Source organism: Balaenoptera physalus, assembly GCF_965194825.1.
Source record: "Balaenoptera physalus genome assembly, chromosome: 6".
Taxonomy (NCBI): Eukaryota; Metazoa; Chordata; class Mammalia; order Artiodactyla; family Balaenopteridae; genus Balaenoptera; species Balaenoptera physalus.
In genome coordinates this window covers 86,440,271-86,462,443 of record NC_138885.1, presented here as the reverse complement: position 1 = coordinate 86,462,443, position 22,173 = coordinate 86,440,271, and positions in this window count along the sequence as shown.

Sequence of the window (22,173 nt, the reverse complement as noted above, 5' to 3'; positions counted from 1 at the left end):
AACCTCTGGTGTGAGTAAGCAGAGGAAAAAGACAAGAAACAAATTGTCAGCATCAGTTGTGAGAAAAGTACAGCATTAGAGGTGTTGAAGAAATCAAGAAGGTAAATGACTGGATATTATTGGTAACATATCAGTAAATTTGAAAATGTATATAAAATAAAAAATCCTTAGAAAAATATAACTTATCAAAAATTATTCAGGAAGAAAGAGAAACCTGGACAGTCTAAGCCATTAAAGAAATAGAATAAGTGATCAAAAATTTCTCACAAAATTGGCATTTCTTGTGAGTTTCTAGGCCTAACTGGTTTTACTAGTGAGTTTTGTCATTTAAGACGACAAAAAAAATTGGGAATACTCCCTAACTTGTATAACAAGACTAGTATAACTTGATACCCAAATCTGATAAGGACAGTATTATAGGCCAGTCTCATTTGTGAACATAGATGAAAAATTTATAAACAAAAAATTAGCAAAAAGAATCTCAATCTTTTAAAAAAAAAAAGGGTAATATATGATAACAGAGTTGGATTTCTTCCAGGATTTTAATCTTAGTTTAACTTCAGACAATCAATTAATGAAATTCCCAATGTTATTGGATTATAGTCCTATCAATAGTTGCAGAAAATGTATTTGATAAAAGTAAGCAAACTAGAGCAGATATTTGGTATCTACAATGAATTTACAATAAATAATATACTTAATGTTGAAAACGTTGAACTCTTTCCTTAAGATTGGTTCATCTCTTAGCACATCTAGACAACATTGTATTTGAAGTGGTAGCCAGTTAAATAGAGAAAGAAAAAAAAGAAAAGAAGAAACAAAACTGACATTATTGGTAGTGAAGATTATTTAAATGGAAAATCAGAGGCTCCACAAACAAATTATTGTAATCAATGTGTTTAACAAATTTTTGGATTTAAAGTAAATTATTAAAAAATCAATTTGATTTCTATATGCCAGTAAGAAATAAAAAATAAAATAAAAAAATGTCATTCTAATACCATAAAAACTATCATATATCTAAAAACAAATTTATAAAAAGGTATGCAGGGCCAACAATGTAGAAACTATAAAATATAACAGACATTAGAAAGACCTATGTAGAGCTGTATACCATGAACATGGATTTGAAAACAATGGTAATTTGGAGCTTGAATATAATTCCAGTGAAAATCTCAATAGGGTGTTTTGTTCTGTTTTGTTTTCAGTAGAACTTGGAATATAGATTTTAAGATGCACATAGCAACAAAGGGCCAAGAATGGAGAAGACATACATGAATACGTAAATGGTGAAAGTACTTTCCCCACAAGATGTCATTTTTTATAATAAATTGCAATAAATAAGACAGAGGTAGATAAATAGACCAGTAGAGCATCATAGAGAGCGCAGAAAAAAACCCCACACGTATGGATCCTTGATATATGATAAAAGTAGCCTGACAGATAAATGAGGAAGGACAAATTTTTCAGTAAACAGTTCTGGGTCACTTGTGTATGTATGTATGTATGTATTGATACGTATGTATATTATGTGTGTATGTACCTATCTATCCTATTGTCTACCTATTCTCAGCATCTGTTCATCTTTTCATTTATTCATACTTCAGTATTTCTCAAAAGACTTGAGGTAAGTAATTAAAATTCATGAAAGAGGAAAAAAATCATTGAAAGGATGAGTAGTCATTTTTATGTATAAATTGTTGTTGCTTCTGTCGGAAAAGTCCAAGGGTAACAAAATCAGAAAAGGGTTTCCTGTGGATGTGAAACGGCATAATTCAGGACAGACCGTGTTTCCTTTGCATGACCATCCAGCATAAGGGTTTGTAGCTTCTTAGAAATAAATTTTGGACAATACCTTTTAAACTGGTTAGAATTTAAGATTGAGAGATGATTCCATTTGACAGAAAAAAGGACTAAATTGACATTAGGATCTTGTTTCCTGATTATTTGGCTTTGTGCTTTTCTGGCAAAATTGAATTGATACCATGAGATTATTGCGACCTTTGCCAAGTCTAGTAAACTGAATTTTTTTTTTTAAAATTTTTATTTAGTTTTTTGGCTGTGTTGGGTCTTCGTTGCTGTATGCAGGGTTTCTCTAGTTGTGGCAAGCGGGGGCTACTCATCATTGCGGTGCACGGGCTTCTAATTGCAGTGACTTCTTTTGTTGCGGAGCACGGGGTCTAGGCCTGCGGGCTTCAGTAGTTGTGACATGCGGGCTCAGTAGTTGTGGCTCGTGGGCTCTAGAGCACAGGCTCAGTAGTTGTGGCTCACGGGCTTAGTTGCTCAGCGGCATGTGGGATCTTCCTGGACCAGGGCTCGAACCCGTGTCCCCTGCATTGGCAGGCGGAGTCAGCTACTGTGCCACCAGGGAATCCCAAACTGAATTGTTTTGATTTGTGGTTCATGTGCTGAGGATTTTAGCTCCATAATCATTAACCTATGTGGGTCAGGTACCCTATTATATGAGAGTATATATTATCCATAGCATGTTAGGTATATATTGACTGTATTAGTGCATATTATGCTATTTATTATAAATTAGTGTGTTTATAGTCCATTAGCATTTTGTTCTATTTGAGGCTCAAAATTTCTACAAACCGTGATTATTTTAAAGTATAACATTTATTTTTGCTTTAAAGATGATTAGAAATTAGCAAGCTCTTCTTTAGCAGCGAACCATAACCCACATCGGAGGGAACACACATGCAGAGATACATATTTAAATATGTACGTATATAACCTGAGAAGGGAAGCTATTTCAAAGACCTTTCAATAAAAGCTCTTAAATTAGATAACTGTATAGTACTGTTTTGTAGACAAGAGGAGACCATGGTGCTGGGAATATGTAAAGTTCCATTTGTAGAAACCTTCCAAGAATGAATGTTGCCTCAATGTTAGTTTAATCTATCATTAACAAACTTCAAAATACTCAAAGACTTTAACATCTGAAAGAAAATATTGGATTGTACAGGTGAAAATACTAGATCGTATAGGTGACAACACCTTAAAATAACTGTGAACTGAACAGACTATGGCAGATGATATCACAATATCTCTCCAATTTAGTATTTTATGAGAAAACAATTACACTGACTGAGAGTAACATATAGTACTATTAAAAACTTAAGAACAAAATCTTTCAAACAGAAAATTATGGCAGATACAAGGAATTTAAGGGAAGATCTTGCACATACAAAGATGGTTCTCAGAATGGATTTTCGGAGCCTGGAACTTACACATTGTTTAGAGCAAAAGTTTGAGAAATCTTCCTAGGAGTAGCCAACAGACAGTACTAGTCAGGTAATCAAAACCATATATAGTATTTGGGGATTCCATTGCAAACTCACAACCTGGACCAGATCCACAAACTTAATAGTCTTCAGGAAGTATTTGTTGAATAAATGAAAAGGGGGTAGGTGATAATAGTAAGGTGGTTGTTAAGATAGATAATTGATAGCAATAAATTCATGCGAAAGAATTTAGTTAGTACCCAAATAAAAGGGTGGGGCACAGGACCAGGGTGGGTGTCAGCAGGAGAAATGTGATGACAATGTTAACTAGTCAGTGACAAGGGTCTCACAGCTGGGGCATGGGCCAAATGCTGGCTTGGGACTAGGTCTGGGATTTAGGTTCTTCAAGGATCTGGAGGACCAAAACAAGATCTCAGACTAAGAGAACAGATCCGCTGGTGCAGTTTTCAAGGCAGGTATCCCAGGGAACAAGCAAGGTTGAATTGATGCAGAATCACTTGAGATCTGAAATGGGACAGATTTGGCCCTAGAGCCTGAGTTAGGTTTGAACTTTTAGGAGAGTTTCTGGTTGCGAGGGGGAATAGTTATAGCAAGTAGATTCAATTAATAATTATTATGGCAGTTTGACTTTTCTCTCCAGTGAAATCATATGGAGGCAATAACAGAAACTATATTCCAAGTAAAATGATTTGCAATTAAGGAACATAGACAGCTAGATTATTAATTAAATATCTCAACTCATAAAACAAGTTTCAGAATAATATAACAGACAGCTTGAAGCAAATGTGGACCATCCTGTTGAGAGAGAATTCTCATGGGTCTCTAGTGTTTCTGCACATTTTGCCAGTGAGACTCTGATGGCTCTTTGTTCTGGACTTTTGTTTCAAGGATGTGTGTCTAATACCTTGGAAGATAGAGCTAGTGTCTCTCAGGGCAAAGTGCAGCCATGCTTAATACCTAGTACAATAAAAATGTCTCTTTCTGGAGCCCAGGGCAAGCATAATTACTGCCCATCATAAAAGATTCTGGTTCTCTTGGGTTTCCTTTCTTGTAAAACAACCTGTAGTGTGTGCTTGTGTCATCTGGACCTCTTCATGTCACCCTGTAGTAATTGGACTTGGGGAACCAGCACAAAAGTGCTGATACTGCAGCTACTGCTATCAGTGTGAGTAAAAAACTGTCCTTTCTGTCTCACCTGGAAATCTGATTTGTTCTACCAGCATTCATGAAACTGTGACAGGCTAACTTATTAGCTAACGAGGAGGGTAAAATCTTAGACATTTCAGTTTTTAGTGGAATCAGGACTGATTTTGGATGTCTGTAAAGATAAAGCTTTGTTCTAAATAAGCCAAAAGGATATCAGAATTTATTAATAGGGCACCTATGCCCACCCAAGTCAATGTATTTCTTTAAACCATTATCCTAATAATAACTTTTAGCTTATCTATTTCTTATAACATGATGGTTACCTAATTCACACCATAAAAGAGTTCTGCTTTTGAAGGAAAGTGTAACTGAATCAATTCTTTATTTCAATTTTTTTTCTTATTTCAGTACCATGCACGTGAGTATTCCAAACTGAAAACCTAGGTACTAGATTTATAAGAGTGACTAAAAGACATCTATGTTGAGGAAGAGAATGTGAGAGGAGTACCTTTTGAATCAATCTTACTGATTCAAATAATCACATATATTCTAGCTATTGTATTTTCCCACTTAAAAATGATATTATTTTTAAAGATCTGTTATAGGAATTGTTGATTCTAGAAGTATTTGGGGACAGTGCATTGGGAAGTTATGAAAAAAAGTGTTAGCTTTTCCACAGGAAGACTTGGCTTAAGGTTCCAGATTTTGGAAGTCTTACCTTATGACTTTGAACAACTCAGTTATCTTCTTTGAACATCAAGTTCCTCATCAGAATTTTAAAAAGAAAAAAAAAAAAAAAAGACACTGTCCTGATCACCTAACTTACATATTGCTTTGAAAACTCTTAGATGTTAACACTTTTATTTTAAGTAGAAATTTGACAGCACTGTAAAGAAGATATAGTAAGGACTGGGAGGGTTCCTGTAGTAGCCAGCTAAGATCTAGAATGGTCTTTTTAATACAGTATTATTCCTATGGCCATGTCTTACAAAATAGATGGGCCATGGTGGGATAAAACTAAGAGGAGATAACACAAGCTATGTGATGATGAATGGAAGCTCACACTGGCATTCAAAGCACATGATATTCAAACAGTGATATTCACAGTTTGTAATGAAATGTATTCGTTTCTGAAGTAAATTCCCAGGGTTGTTTTCATAAAATCCAGCATTTTTGCCCAATGATCAATTATTATGTTTTGCTGAATGACAAACACGAGGAATTTACCAATGTTAACTTACCAAAACCCTTTTTCTTCTAAATATTCACAATATTTGCAGCAATTTATATGATGGATTATTAAGTTGCTTTAATTAAGTTGCAACTTGGACACAAAATTTTCACTTTTCCCTTTGCCTGTGTTCTCTCTGCCTTTCAGTCTGCTCCCTCTCCACTACTTAACCATGTCATCTCTTCTCTCTGCCTGTCAACTTCTTTTGCTCTCTCACTCTTTCCCCTCCTCGCTCCTAAGTTTCTTTATTCCCCTTTCTCCTCTCTACTGCTCTCCCCTCCTTGTCCCTTAAAATCCCATTTCCGCTGTTGATGTCTCTTCTTTCTGTTCCCCCTCCCAGTTTTCTTCTTGGTCCCTGTATCTTCTCCTTCCACTGTCCCATCCTCCTAACTCCTGGCTCCTACTTTTCCGCTTCACTGCCATTTTTTCTGAGATAGTGCAGTATCCCAGGCTGCCCTTTGTGCTCACTATCTTTTCTTCCATCCCAACAAAGTGCTTCCTCTTTTTTTTTTAACATCTTTATTGGACTATAATTGCTTTATAATGCTGTGTTAGTTTCTGCTGTATAACAAAGTGAATCAGCTATATGTATACATATATCCCCATATCCTCTCCCTCTTGTGTCTCCCTCCCACCCTCCCTATCCCACCCCTCTAGGTGGTCACAAAGCACCGAGCTGATCTCCCTGTGCTATGTGGCTGCTTCCCACTAGCCATCTGTTTTACATTTGGTAGTGTATATATGTCCATGCCACTCTCTCACTTCATCCTAGCTTCCCCTTCCCCCCCGTGTCCTCAAGTCCATTCTCTACTTCTGTGCTTTTATTCCTGTCCTGCCCCTAGGTTCTTCAGAACCATTTTTTTTTGTTTTTTTAGATTCCATATATATGTGTTAGCATACGGTATTTGTTTTTCTCTTTCTGACTTACTTTACTCTGTATGACAGACTCTAGGTTCATGCACCTCACTACAAAGAACTCAATTTCGTTTCTTTTTATGGCTGTGTAATATTCCATTCTATATATGTGCCACATCTTCTTTATCCATTCATTTGTCGATGGACACTTAGGTTGCTTCCATGTCCTGGCTATTGTAAATAGTGCTGCAGTGAACATTGTGGTACATGACTGTTTTTGAATTATGGTTTCCTCAGGGTGTATGCCCAGTAGTGGGACTGCTGGGTCATATGGTAGTTCTATTTTTAGTTTTGTAAGGAACCTCCATACTGTTCTCCATAGTGGCTGTATCAATTTACATTCCCACCAACAGTGCAAGAGGGTTCCCTTTTCTCCACACCCTCTCCAGCATTTATTGTTTGTAGACATGTTGATGATGGCCATTCTGACTGGTGTGAGGTGATACCTCATTGTAGGTTTGATTTTCATTTCTCTAATGATTAGTGATGTTGAGCATCCTTTCATGTGTTTGTTGGCAATCTGTATATCTTCTTTGGAGAAATGTCTATTTAGGGCCCTGCCCATTTTTGCATTGGGTTATTTGTTTTTTTGTTATTGAGCTGCATGAGCTGCTTGTAAATTTTGGAGATTAATCCTTTGTCAGTTGCTTCATTTGCAAATCTTTTCTCCCATTCTGAGGGTTGTCTTTTCGTCTTGTTTATGGTTTCCTTTGCTGTGCAAAAGCTTTTAAGTTTCATTAGGTCCCATTTGTTTATTTTTGTTTTTATTTCCATTTCTCTAGGAGGTGAATCAAAAAGGATCTTGCTGTGATATATGTCATAGAGTGTTTTCCTCTAGGAGTTTTATAGTGTCTGGCCTTACATTTAGGTCTTTAATCCATTTTGAGTTTATTTTTGTGTATGGTGTTAGGGAGTGTTCTAATTTCATTGTTTTACATGTATCTGTCCAGTTTTCCCAGCGCCACTTACTGAAGAGACTGTCTTTTCTCCATTGAATATTCTTGCCTTCTTTGTTAAAGATAAGGTGACCATATGTGCGTGGGTTTATCTCTGGGCTTTCTATCCTGTTCCATTGATCTATATTTCTGTTTTTGTGCCAGTACCATGCTGTCTTGATTACTGTAGCTTTGTAGTATAGTCTGAAGTCAGGGAGCCTGATCCCTCTAGCTCTGTTTTTCTTTCTCAAGATTGCTTTGGCTATTCGGGGCCTTTTTTGTTTCCATACAGATTGTGATTTTTTTTGCTCTAGTTCTGTGAAAAATGCCATTGGTAGTTTGATAGGGATTGCATTGAATCTATAGATTGCTTTGGGTAGTATAGTCATTTTCACAATGTTGATTCTTCCAATCCAAGTACATGGTGTATCTCTCCATCTGTTTGTATCGTCTTTAATTTCTTTTCATCAGTGTCATATAGTTTCCTGCATACAGGTGTTTTGTCTCCTTAGGTAGGTTTATTCCTAGGTATTTTATTCTTTTTGTTGCAGTGATAAATGAGATTGTTTCCTTAATTTCTCTTTCTGATCTTTTGTTGTTAGTGTATAGGAATGCAAGCGATTTCTGTGCATTAATTTTGTATCCTGCAACTTTACCAAATTCATTGATTAGCTCTAGTAGTCTTCTGGTGGCGTCTTTAGGATTATTTGTGTATGGTATCATGTCATCTGCAAACAGTGACAGTTTTACTTCTTCTTTTCCAATTTGTATTCCTTTTATTTCTTTTTCTTCTCTGATTGCCATGGCTAGGACTTCCAAAACTACGTTGAATAATAGTGGCGAGATGGACATCCATGTCTTGTTCCTGATCTTAGAGGAAATGCTTTCAGTTTTTCACCATTGAGAATGATGTTTGCTGTGGGTTTGCCATATATGGCCTTTATTATGTTAAGGTAGGTTCCCTCTATGCCTACTTTCTGGAGGGTTTTTATAGTAAATGGGTGTTGAATTTTGTCGAAAGCTTTTTCTGCATCTATTGAGATGATCATATGGTTTTTATCCTTAAATTTGTTAATATGGTTAATCACATTGATTGATTTGCCTATATTTGAAGAATCCTTGCATTCCTGGGATAAATCATGGTGTGTGATCCTTTTAATGTGCTGTTGGAGTCTGTTTGCTAGTGTTTTGTTGAGGATTTTTGCATCTATGTTTATCAGGGATATTGGGCTGTAGGTTTCTTTTTTTTTTCACATCTTTGTCTGGTTTTGGTATCAGGGTGATGGTGGCCTCATAGAGTGAGTTTGGGAGTGTTCCTCCCTCTGCTATGTTTTGGAAGAGTTTGAGAAGGATAGGTGTTAGCTCTTCTCTAAATGTTTAATAGAATTCACAAGTGAAGCCATCTGGTCCTGGGCTTTTGTTTGTTGGACGAATTAAAATCACAGTTTCAATTTCAGTGCTTGTGACTGCTCTGTTTATATTTTCTATTTCTTCCTGGTTCAGTCTCAGAAGGTTGTGCTTTTCTAAGAATTTGTCCATTTCTTCCAGGTTGTCCATTTTATTGGCATATAGTTGCTTGTAGTAATCTCTCATGATCCTTGTATTTCTGCAGTGTCAGTTGTTACTTCTCCTTTTTCATTTCTAGTTGTATTGATTTGAGTCTTCTCCCTTTTTTTCCTGATGAGTCTTGCTAATGCTCTATCAATTTTGTTTATCTTCTCAAAGAACCAGCTTTTAGTTTTATTGATCTTTGCTATCATAGCCTTCATTTCTTTTTCATGTATTTCTGGTCTGATCTTTATGATTCCATTCCTTCTGCTAACTTTAGATTTTTTTGGTTCTTCTTTCTCTGATTGCTTTAGGTGTAAGTTTAGGTTGTTTATTTGAGGTTTTTCTTCTTTCTTGTGGTAGGATCGTATTGCTATAAAGTTCCCTCTTAGAATGGTTTTGAGGCATCCCACAGGTTTTGGGTCATCGTGTTTTCATTGTCATTTGTTTCTAGGTATTTTTTGATTTCCTCTTTGATTTCTTCAGTGATCTCTTGGTTATTTAGTAGTGTATTGTTTAGCCTCCATGTGTTTGTGTTTTTTACAGTTTTTTTTTTCCTGTAATTGATATCTAGTCTCATGGCATTGTGGTCGGAAAAGATACTTGGTAGTATTTCAATTTTCTTAAATTTACCAAGGCTTGATTTGTGACCCAAGATATGGTCTATCCTGGAGAATGTTCTATGAGATCTTGAGAAGAAAGTGTATTCTGTTGTTTTTGGATGGAATATCCTATAAATATCAATTAAGTCCATCTTGTTTAATGTGTCATTTAAGCTTGTGTTTCCTGATTTATTTTCATTTTGGATGATCTGTCCATTGCTGAGAGTGAGGTGTTAAAGTCCCCAATATTATTGTGTTACTGTCGATTTCCCCTTTTATGGCTGTTAGCATTTGCCTTATGTATTGAGATGCTCCTATTTGGGGTGCATAAATATTTATAATGGTTATATCTTCTTCTTGGATTGATCTCTTGACAATTATGAAGTGTCCTTCTTTGTCTGTTTCAATAGTCTTTAAAGTGTATTTTGTCTGATATGAGAATTGCTACTCCAGCTTTCTTTTGATTTCCGTTTCCATGGAATATCTTTTTCCATCCCCTCACTTTCAGCGTGTATGTGTCCCTAGGTCTGAAGTGGATCTCTTGTAGACAGCATATATACGGGTCTTGTTTTTTTATCCATTCAGCCAGCCTATGTCGTTTGGAGCATTTAATCCATTTACATTTAAGGCAATTATCGATATGTATGTTCTTATTACCATTCTCTTAATTATTTTGGATTTTTTTTGTAGGTCTTTTCCTTCTCTTGTGTTTCCTGCCTAGAGAAGTTCCTTTAGCATTTGTTGTAAAGCTGGTTTTGTGTTGCTGAATTCTTTTAGCTTTTGCTTGTCTGTAAAGCTTTTAATTTCTCTGTCAAATCTGAATGAGATCCTTGCTGGGTAGAGTAATCTTGGTTGTAGGTTTTTCTTCTTCATCACTTTAAATATGTCCTGCCACTCCCTTCTGGCTTGCAGAGTTTCTGCTGAAAGATCAGCTGTTAACCTTATGGGATTTCCTAGTATGTTATGTGTTGCTTTTCCCCTTCTGCTTTTAATATTTTGTCTTTGTATTTAATTTTTGATAGTTTGATTAATATGTGTCTTGGCATGTTTCTCCTTGGATTTATCCTGTATGGGACTCTCTGGGCTTCCTGGACTTGATTGACTATTTCCTTTCCCATATTAGGGAAGTTTTCAACTATAATCTCTTCAAATATTTTCTCAGACCCTTTCTTTTTCTCTTCTTCTTCTGGGACCCCTGTAATTCGAATGTTGGTGCATTTAACATGTCCTAAATTCTTTTCATTCTTTTTTCTTTATTCTTCTCTGTGGTAGTTTTTCCACTATTTTATCTTCCGGGTCACTTATCTGTTCTTCTGCCTCAGTTATTCTGCTACTGATTCCTTCTAGAGAAGTTTTAATTTCGTTTATTGTGTTGTTCATCATTGTTTGTTTGCTCTGTAGTTCTTCTAGGTCCTTGTTAAACGTTTCTTGTATTTTCTCCATTCTATTCCCAAGATTTTGGATCATCTTTACTTTCATTACTCTGAATTCTCTTTTCAGGTAGACTGCCTATTTCCTCTTCATTTGTTCAGTCTGGTGGGTTTTTACCTTTCTCCATCTGCTGCATATTTCTCTGTCTTCTTATTTTGTTTAACTTACTGTGTTTGGGGTCTCCTTTTCGCAGGCTACACGTTCGTGGTTTCCGTTGTTTTTGGTGTCTGCCCCCAGTGGGTAATGTTGGTTCAGTGGGTTGTGTAGGCTTCCTGGTGGCAGGGAGTGGTGCCTGTGTTCTGGTGGATGAAGCTGCATCTTTTCTTTTTGGTTGTCAGGACTGTGTCCGCTTGTGTGTTTTGGGGTGTCTGGGAACTTAGTATGATTTTAGGCAGCCTCTCTGCTAATGGGTGAGGTTGTGTTCCTGTCTTGCCTGTTGTTTGGCATGGGGTGTCCAGCACTGGACCTTGCTGGTTGTTCAGTGGAGCTGGGTCTTAGCGTTGAGATGGATATCTCTGGGAGCGCTCTCGCTGATTGATATTATGGGGGCCGGGAGGTCTCTGGTGGACCAATGGCCTGAACTCGGCTCTCCCACCTCAGAGGCTCAGGCCTGACACCCAGCCGGAGCACCAAGATCCTGTCAGCTACACGGTCGGGTAGGTGGGGAGTTTCTTGCCTTTTGGGACGTCTGAGGTCTTCTGCCAGCATTCAGTAGGTGTTCTGTAGGAGTTGTTCCACATGTAGATGTATTTTTGGGGGGGGAAGGTGATCTCCACATCTTGCTCCTCCACCATCTTGAATTTTGGTCCATGCTTCCTCTTTCTATCCAGCTTTTTAAGCTGCAGGAGCAATAACAACAGCAGCAGAAAACCAGGGAAAGGTCAGTTAAACAATTCTTAGATGTTATCATCTTCTCATAAATTAAAAATCTATGTAAAGGCTGTGCATCCAGTATGAATGCCACAAAACTTTACATGGTGAAAAAAAGGAAGTTTACTGTAATTTTGGCAAAGGAAGGAAATTGATCATTTGGCATATTGTTCCCTTGGAAAATTGAATTTCAGGTATATTGTTTTCTGATAAATTGACCTAAAATCATTCTGAGTGGAAGGCAGTAAAGCATTAAGTGTCATTCCAAAGTCCAAGAAGGAAGTCAGTTTAAATTCCTCCTGTCTTCTGGCAGAACTTGTCTCTGAATGTAGGGTCACTAGCTGTGGTTGGAGGCAGCAAGTGAAAATACAATAAATGAGGAGACTGTCTTAGTCTCTTTTCATTCAGTTCTTTTTTCCTTATAGTTCTTTATGAATTCAGAATAGGTAAAACTTAGAACATGTTTATATAATAATTTTTGTTAGAACTGGAAATGTAAGGTATTCCAAATTTAGAGAGTCTTCTCACAGACTCCATTTTGAAATATTGGATTGAATAACACAGAGCTTTGTTGTTCACAAATTTTATTTTTCTAGCCATGCCACGCAGCTGCTATCAGTTTACTGGAGTGAATTTTTTTTTCTGGGGAACCTCAAATAAATGCTACCAATTGGAATTTTGAGAAGATGTTAAAGAATTTGTGGTAAATAAGTTGATGTGGTGATAAGCAAGTTGATGGCAAAAATGAATAATATGGTTTCTAAGCAACTAAAATGTGACAAGAAGCATTAGTGAACTTAAAAGTTGTGGTGATGTGTTATTAGAAACTAGTTTGGAATGACTACTTCTGTGTACTTTGATTTCTGATACCATCCAGCCCAAGACCAAGGCATCCAGAATGAAAGTCATCTCTCTCCCCTTTCCCTCTTCTAAACACCAGTGATTCTTTAAAGGAAGCACAAATCCCACTTCACCTGCAAATCTTTTCTGGACTGTGTCTGCAAAGATATTTCCCTCTTTTGATTTCTAACATTAATTACCATTTATACTACATACATCTTACAATCATGTACTACCTTGTGACACCTCTTTTATTTTGCTATCTTAACATGTCCTTGAAAGTAAATTTATTTAAAAACACCACATAAGTGTCCATATCTTGTCTGTAAAATTAGAATGTAAACTCTTTGAGGGAAGAAGTTTTTAAATTTTTGTTTTCTTCACAGCACGCATGCAGTGCTTTGAAAATAGTGTGTTTCTTAAATACATGTGGGTTTGAGTAAAGAGCTTAGAATGATAAGAAAAAAATAATTACACCATATGAGGTTGCTGACCATATAGTGTTTAATCTGACTTCTTTTTCGCATGCTGAGCTCTCAAAGACATAGATTTAATGTAGTAATTCCAATTGATTTAAAGTAAAATGAAACTACTGGGAACAGAAAACTGTTGGCACTTTGTAATAGCATGTAATAAGTTTATAGACTTTGAAACAGTATTTTTAACCTTGGCATTTATTTCAGAGTGTGCTTTATTTCACACTACTTTTGCTAACTACTGGTGGAATATTGGATTATTGAACTGAAGAGTTCATAGTAGTCTCATCATTTGTCAGCATAGTGTTTGGAAACCATGGTATTAGGTAGCAGAAGTTGTGATTTATATAGCCACTTTTTAATCTGCTGTGTGACAGTCTTCTGGAGAGCGTGAGATGTAAGCAATGGATGAAAATTAAGGTAACGCATGACATTTTATTCAGACAAATGAGATAGATGGTGAGACATTAAATGCTGTCTTGCTATTTTTGTCATCTGCATAATATTCATTATTATTCTCAATAAAAATTAGTGTTATTATATTTTACAACCTGAGTGTTAAGCAGAATCATATAAAATTGCCAATATTTGGCCATTTTTGACTTACTGAAAAAGCAATTTCTTATGGTTCAACCTACCTAAAATTTAGCTTTATAAATTTCTGCTTTATATGTACACTACTTGAAAAAAAACTCTTGAGAACAGTCTTTTCTATCTGTGAATATAATTTAATTTTATTTAAAGTGCATACATTCAGACTATGGTTAATTCCAAGATGATTATTGAGTTTTGTTTATTTTTTTCCCCTTTTTGGATGTTGTGGCACATGGCAGGATAATCACACTCTGAGTCTGATACACAGCACACTTTCCTTATAGCATCAAATGTCCAGCTGCTGAATACCAGCCTTTTAGCATCTGGTGTCACCACTACTGCCAAGAGCAGCCCAGATAACTCTGCAGTCTGGAATCACTGCAATTAGAAACACTTTTTGGATTGTTTTGTTAGTGCTATTCAAACAGCAACATTTATGATGGGGAAATATGAGGTTGAAAAAGTTGTTTTATACCTATAAATAAAGTGTTGTGTTGGGACATTGGGACAGATTATAGGACATTATAGTAAATAGCTTTCAGCTGAAGAAGAAATTAAATGATAATGTTGGGGGCTGCTTTTAGGGCAGATCATGAAGACCAGGTGGCAGTGACTCAAATGACAGAAAATTGATAGAAATTATTAGCTGTAAATACAAGAAATGTCATAAAAGAAAATGTGACAGATCTTAGTTGCCCTTAGTTGGGCATTAGTTGGGCATTTTGCTAGAACAATGAAAACTGCTGTTCCAGAGAGTATATAGATGAAGATTGCTAGCACTGTGCATTATCATGGTCTCTGTGCACAAACTATATGAGCACAGGTTTATAACATCTGGTGTGGCCTGTGTAACACATATGTTTGTTATTAAACTATTTTACCTGGAAGACTAAATTTACATGAGTAATGCTTATCATTTGATATCTAAGGAACATACTTCTTCAGATTCACTTTAAGACATATGTAATACACATTGATTCAAAGAAGTAAAAATCCAAATATTACAGTAAATGTAATACACATAGTTATGAAACATTCTCTATCTTAAGAACATTGTCTTTTCCTCTGGACAAGAGTACTTACTTGTCTTTACCTTTTCTAATTATAATTTAGATCTATAATCTTAAAGCAAGGTGTTTATTATCTAATATTGTAATAACTTAGATATGTGTGGCTATGGGTATATGAGTAGGAGGGTGTGCTCTGGAACCAGGCTGCCTGGCTTTAGAACCTGGTTCCTTCAGTTGCCTGCTTCTGTGTCCTTGAGCAAGCTATTTGGTTTCCTGAAAATCAGTTTTCTCTTCTGTAAAATGTAAATAATATTACCTATCTCATAGAGGTTGTCATGACTATTAAATGAGTTTAATACATGAAAGCTCTTAGAACCCTGCCCATGCCTATAGCATTAGCAAGCACCAACAAATGTTAGCTATTATTATTAATACCCACTGTTCTCAGTAAAATGTATATCAAAGCTTAAGATGAATATCTACATGCAAAAAGATGAATCTAGATACAGACTTTACACCCTTCACAAAAATCAACTCAAAATGGATCACAGATGTAAATGTAAAATGCAAAACTATAAAAATCCTAGAAGATGCCATAGGAAAACATTTAGGTAAATTTGGATTTGGTGATGACTTTTTACATACAACGCCAAAGGCATGATCCATGAAAGAAAGAATTGATAACTGGACTTCATTAAAATAAAAAGTGTCTGTTCTGTGAAAGGTACTGTCAAGAGAATGAGAAGACGAGTCACAGCCTGAGAGAAAATATTTGCAAAAGACAGATCTGATAAAGGACTGTTATTCAAAATACACTAAGAACTCTTAAAACTCAACAGTAAGAAAACAAACAACTAGATGAAAAAGTGGACCAAACACCTTAACAGACACCTCACCAAAGAATATATACAAATGGCAAATAATGATATAGAGATGCTCTACATCATATGTCATGAAGAAATGCAAAGTAAGACAATGAAACATCACTACATACTTATGATAATGGCTAAAATCTAGACCACTGACAACACCAAATGCTAGTGAAAGTGTAGAGCAACAAAAATTCTCATTCATTGCTGATGGGAATGCAAAATGGTACAGACACTTTGGAAGAAAATTTGGTAGGTTTCTTAAACTAAACATACACTTACCATATGAATCAGCAGTTGTGCTCCTTGGTATTTAACCAGAGGAGCTGAAAACTTATATCCATACAGAAATCTGCAAATGGATGTTTATAGCAGCTTTATCTGTAATTTCCAATACTTGGAAGTAACCAAGATGTCCTTCAGTAGGTGAACAGATAAATAAACTGTGGTATATTTAGGCAATGGAATATTTTTTTTTTAAAACATCTTTATTGGAGTATAATTGCTTTACAATGGTGTGTTAGTTTCTGCTTTATAACAAAGTGAATCAGTTATACATATACATATGTTCCCATATCTCTTCCCTCTTGCATCTCCCTCCCTCCCACCCGCCCTATCCCACCCCTCTAGGTGGTCACAAGCACCGAGCTGATCTCCCTGTGCTATGCGGTTGCTTCCCACTAGCTATCTATTTTACATTTGGTAGTGTATATACGTCCATGCCACTCTCTCACCCTGTCACATCTTACCCCTCCCCCTCCCCATATCCTCAAGTCCATTCTCTAGTAGGTCTGTGCCTTTATTCCCATCTTGCCACTAGGTTCTTCATGACCTTTATTTTCCCTTAGATTCCATATATATGTGTTAGCATACTGTATTTGTTTTTCTCTTTCTGACTTACTTCACTCTGTATGACAGACTCTAACTCCATCCACCTCACTACAAATACCTCCATTTCATTTCTTTTTATGGCTGAGTAATATTCCATTGTATATATGTGCCACATCTTCTTTATCCATTCATCCGATGATGGACACTTAGGTTGCTTCCACGTCCTGGCTATTGTAAATAGAGCTGCAATGAACATTTTGGTACATGACTCTTTTTGAATTATGGTTTTCTCAGGGTATATGCCCAGTAGTGGGATTGCTGGGTCGTATGGTAGTTCTATTTGTAGTTTTTTAAGGAACCTCCATACTGTTCTCCATAGTGGCTGTATCAATTTACATTCCCACCAACAGTGCAAGAGTGTTCCCTTTTCTCCACACCCTCTCCAGCATTTATTGTTTCTAGATTTTTTGGTGATGGCCATTCTGACCGGTGTGAGATGATATCTCATTGTAGTTTTGATTTGCATTTCTCTAATGATTAATGATGTTGAGCATTCTTTCATGTGTCTGTTGGCAATCTGTATATCTTCTTTGGAGAAATGTCTATTTAGGTCTTCTGCCCATTTTTGGATTGGGTTGTTTGTTTTTTTGTTATTGAGCTGCATGAGCTGCTTGTAAATTTTGGAGATTAATCCTTTGTCAGTTGCTTCACTTGCAAATATTTTCTCCCATTCTGAGGGTTGTCTTTTGGTCTTGTTTATGGTTTCTTTTGCTGTGCAAAAGCTTTTAAGTTTCATTAGGTCCCATTTGTTTATTTGTGTTTTTATTTCCATTTCTCTAGGAGGTGGGTCAAAAAGGATCTTGCTGTGATTTATGGCATAGAGTGTCCTGCCTATGTTTTCCTCTAAGAGTTTGATAGTGTCTGGCCTTACACTTAGGTCTTTAATCCATTTTGAGTTTATTTTTGTGTATGGTGTGAGGGAGTGTTCTAATTTCATACTTTTACATGTATCTGTCCAATTTTCCGAGCACCACTTATTGAAGAGGCTGTCTTTTCTCCACTGTATATGCTTGCCTCCTTTATCAAAGATAAGGTGACCATATGTGCGTGGGTTTATCTCTGGGCTTTCTATCCTGTTCCATTGATCTATATTTCTGTTTTTGTGCCAGTACCAAACTGTCTTGATTACTGTAGCTTTGTAATATAGTCTGAAGTCAGGGAGCTTGATTCCTCCAGCTCCATTTTTCGTTCTCAAGATTGCTTTGGCTATTCGGGGTCTTTTGTGTTTCCATACAAATTGTGAAATTTTTTGTTCTAGTTCTGTGAAAAATGCCATTGGTAGTTTGATAGGGATTGCATTGAATCTGTAGATTGCTTTGGGTAGTAGAGTCATTTTCACAATGTTGATTCTTCCAATCCAAGAACATGGTATATCTCTCCATCTATTTGTATCATCTTTAATTTCTTCCTCAGTGTCTTACAATTTTCTGCATACAGGTCTTTTGTCTCCTTAGGTAGGTTTATTCCTAGATATTTTATTCTTTTTGTTGCAATGGTAAACGGGAGTGTTTTCTTAATTTCCTTTCAGATTTTTCATCATTAGTGTATAGAAATGCAAGAGATTTCTGTGCATTAATTTTGTATTCTGCTACCTTACCAAATTCATTGATTAGCTCTAGTAGTTTTCTGGTAGCATCTTTAGGATTCTCTATGTATAGTATCATGTCATCTGCAAACAGTGACAGCTTTACTTCTTTTCCGATTTGGATTCCTTTTATTTCTTTTTCTTCTCTGATTGCTGTGGCTAACACTTCCAAAACTATGTTGAATAATAGTGGTGAGAGTGGGCAACCTTGTCTTGTTCCTGATCTTAGTGGAAATGGTTTCAGTTTTTCACCATTGAGGACAATGTTGGCTGTGGGTTTGTCATATATGGCCTTTATTATGTTGAGGTAAGTTCCCTCTATGCCCACTTTCTGCAGGGCTTTTATCATAAATGGGTGTTGAATTTTGTCAAAAGCTTTCTCTGCATCTATTGAGATGATCATATGGTTTTTCTCCTTCAGTTTGTTAATATGGTGTATCACGTTGATTGATTTGTGTATATTGAATAATCCTTGCATTCCTGGAATAAACCCCGCTTGATCGTGGTGTATGATCCTTTTAATGTGCTGTTGGATTTTGTTTGCTAGTATTTTGTTGAGGATTTTTGCATCTGTGTTCATCAGTGATATTGGCCTGTAGTTTTCTTTCTTTGTGACATCTTTGTCTGGTTTTGGTATCAGGGTGATGGTGGCCTCATAGAATGAGTTTGGGAGTGTTCCTCCCTCTGCAATATTTTGGAAGAGTTTGAGAAGGATAGGTGTTAGCTCTTCTCTAAATGTTTGATAGAATTCACCTGTGAAGCCATCTGGTCCTGGGCTTTTGTTTGTTGGAAGATTTTTAATCACAGTTTCAATTTCAGTGCTTGTGATTGGTCTGTACATATTTTCTATTTCTTCCTGGTTCAGTCTCGGCAGGTTGTGCATTTCTAAGAATCTGTCCATTTCTTCCAGGTTGTCCATTTTATTGGCATAGAGTTACTTGTAGTAATCTCTCATGATCGTTTGTATTTCTGCAGTGTCAGTGGTTATTTCTCCTTTTTCATTTCTAATTTTGTTGATTTGAGTCTTCTCCCTTTTTCTCTTGATGAGTCTGGCTAATGGTTTATCAATTTTATCTTCGCAAAGAACCAGCTTTTATTTTTATTGATCTTTTCTATTGTCTTCTTCATTTTTCATTTATTTCTGATCTGATCTTTATGATTTCTTTCCTTCTGCTAGCTTTGGGGTTTTTTTGTTCTTCTTTCTCTAATTGCCTCAGGTGCAAGGTTAGGTTGTTTATTCGAGATGTTTCCTGTTTCTTGAGGTAGGCTTGTATTGCTATAAACTTCCCTCTTAGCACTGCTTTTGCTGCGTCCCATAGGTTTTGGGTCGTCATATCTCCATTGTCATTTGTTTCTAGGTATTTTTTGATTTCCCCTTTGATTTCTTCAGTGATCACTTCGTTATTAAGTAGTGTATTGTGTAGCCTCCATGTGTTTGTATTTTTTACAGATCTTTTCCTGTAATTGATATCTAGTCTCGTAGCGTTGTGGTCGGAAAAGATACTTGATATGATTACAATTTTCTTAAATTTACCAAGGCTTGATTTGTGACCCAAGATATGATCTATCCTGGAGAATGTTCATGAGCACTTGAGAGAAATGTGTATTCTGTTGTTTTTGGGTGGAATGTCCTATAAATATCAATTAAGTCCATCTTGTTTAATGTATCATTTAAAGCTTGTGTTTCCTTATTTATTTTCATTTTGGATGATCTGTCCATTGGTGAAAGTGGGGTGTTAAAGTCCCCTACTATGATTGTGTTGCTGTCGATTTCCCCTTTTATGGCTGTTAGTATTTGCCTTATTTATTGAGGTGCTCCTATGTTAGGTGCATATATATTTACAATTGTTATATCTTCCTCTTGGATCGATCCCTTGATCATTTTATAGTGTCCTTCTTTGTCTCTTGTAATAGTCTTTATTTTAAAGTCTATTTTGTCTGATATGAGAATTGCTACTCCACCTTTCTTTTGATTTCCATTTGCATGGAATATCTTTTTCCATCCCCTCACTTTCAGTCTATATGTGTCTCTAGGTCTGAAGTGGGTCTCTTGTAGACAGCATATATATGGGTCTTGTTTTTGTATCCATTCAGCCAGCCTGTGTCTTTTGGTGGGAGCATTTAATCCATATACATTTAAGGTAATTATCGATATGTATGTGGTGTGTTTTGGGGTGTCTGTGGCCTTATTATGATTTTAGGCAGCCTCTCTGCTAATGGATGGGGCTGTGTTCCTGTCTTGCTAGTTGTTTGGCATAGGGTGTCCAGCACTGTAGCTTGCTGGTCGTTGAGTGAAGCTGGGTCTTGATGTTGAGATGGAGATCTCTGAGAGATTTTTGCCGTTTGGTATTACGTGGAGCTGGGAGGTCTCTTGTGGACCAGGGTCCTGAAGTTGGCTCTCCCACCTCAGAGGCACAGCCCTGATGCCTGGCTCGAGCACCAAGAGCCTTTCATCCACACAGCTCAGAGTAAAAGGGAGAAAAAATAGAAAGGAAGAAAGAAAGAGGATAAAATATAATGAAGTAAAATAAAGCTATTATAAAGCAAAGCTATACAGACAGAATCTCACCCAGAAGCATACACATATACACTCACAAAAAAGGAAAAGGGGAAAGATTAATATATCCTGCTCCCAAAGTCCACCTCCTGAATTTGGGATGATTCGTTGTCTATTCAGGTATTCAACAGATGCAGGCACATCAAGTTGTTTGTGGAGTTTTAATCCGCTGCTTCTGAGGCTGCTGGGAGAGATTTCCCTTTCTCTTCTTTGTTCGCACAGCTCCCGGGGTTCAGCTGTGGATTTGGACCCGCCTCTGCGTGTAGGTCGCCTGAGGGCATCTGTTCCCCGCCCAGACAGAACGGGGTTAAAGGAGCAGCTGCTTCGGGGGCTCTGGCTCACTCGGGCATGGGGGAGGGAAGGATATGGATGCGGGGCGAGCCTGCGGCGGCAGAGGCCGGCGTGACGTTGCACCAGCCCGAGGCGCGCCGTGCGTTCTCCCGGGGAAGTTGTCCCCGGATCACAGGAGCCTGGCAGTGGCGGGCTGCACAGGCTCCCAGGAGGGGAGGTGTGGAGAGTGACCTATGCTTGCACACAGGCTTTTTGGAGGCGGCAGCAGCAGCCTTAGCGTCTCCTGCCCGTCTCTGGGGTCCGCGCTGATAGCCGCGGCTCGCGCCCATCTCTGGAGTTTGTTTAGGTGGCGCTCTGAATCCCCTCTACTTGTGCGCCGTGAAACAAAGAGGGAAGAAAAAGTTTCGTGCCTCTTCGGCAGCTGCAGACTTTTTCCCGGACTCCCTCCCGGTTAGCTGTGGTGCGCTAACCCCTTCAGGCTGTGTTCATGCTGCCAACCCCAGTCCTCTCCCTGCCATCCAACCGAAGCCCGAGCCTCAGCTCCCAGCCCCCGCCTGCCCCGGCGGGTGAGCAGAGAAGCCTCTCGGGCTGGTGAGTGCTGCTCGGCACCGATCCTCTGTGCGGGAACCTCTCCATTTTGCCCTCCGCCCCCCTGTGGCTGTGCTGTCCTCCGTGGCTCCGAAGCTTCCCCCCTCTGCCACCCGCAGTCTCCGCCCACGAAGGGGCTTCCTAGTGTGTGGAAACCTTGCCTCCTTCACGGCTCCCTCCCACTGGTGCAGGTCCCGTCCCTATTCTTTTGTCTCTGTTATTTCTTTTTTCTTTTGCCCTACCCAAGTACGTGGGGAGTTTCTTGCCTTTTGGGAGGTCTGACATCTTCTGCCAGCGTTCAGTGGGTGTTCTGTAGGAGCAGTTCCACGTGTAGATGTATTTCTACTGTATCTGTGGGAAGGAAGGTGATCTCCGCGTCTTCCTCTTCCGCCATCTTGCCCTATTCCCCCTAGGCAATGGAATATTATTCAACTCTAGAAAGAAATGAGCTATCAAGCCATGAAAAGACATAGAAAAAGCTTAACTGCATATTTCTAAGCAAAAGAAGCCAATCGAAAAGGCTACATACTGTATAATTTCAAC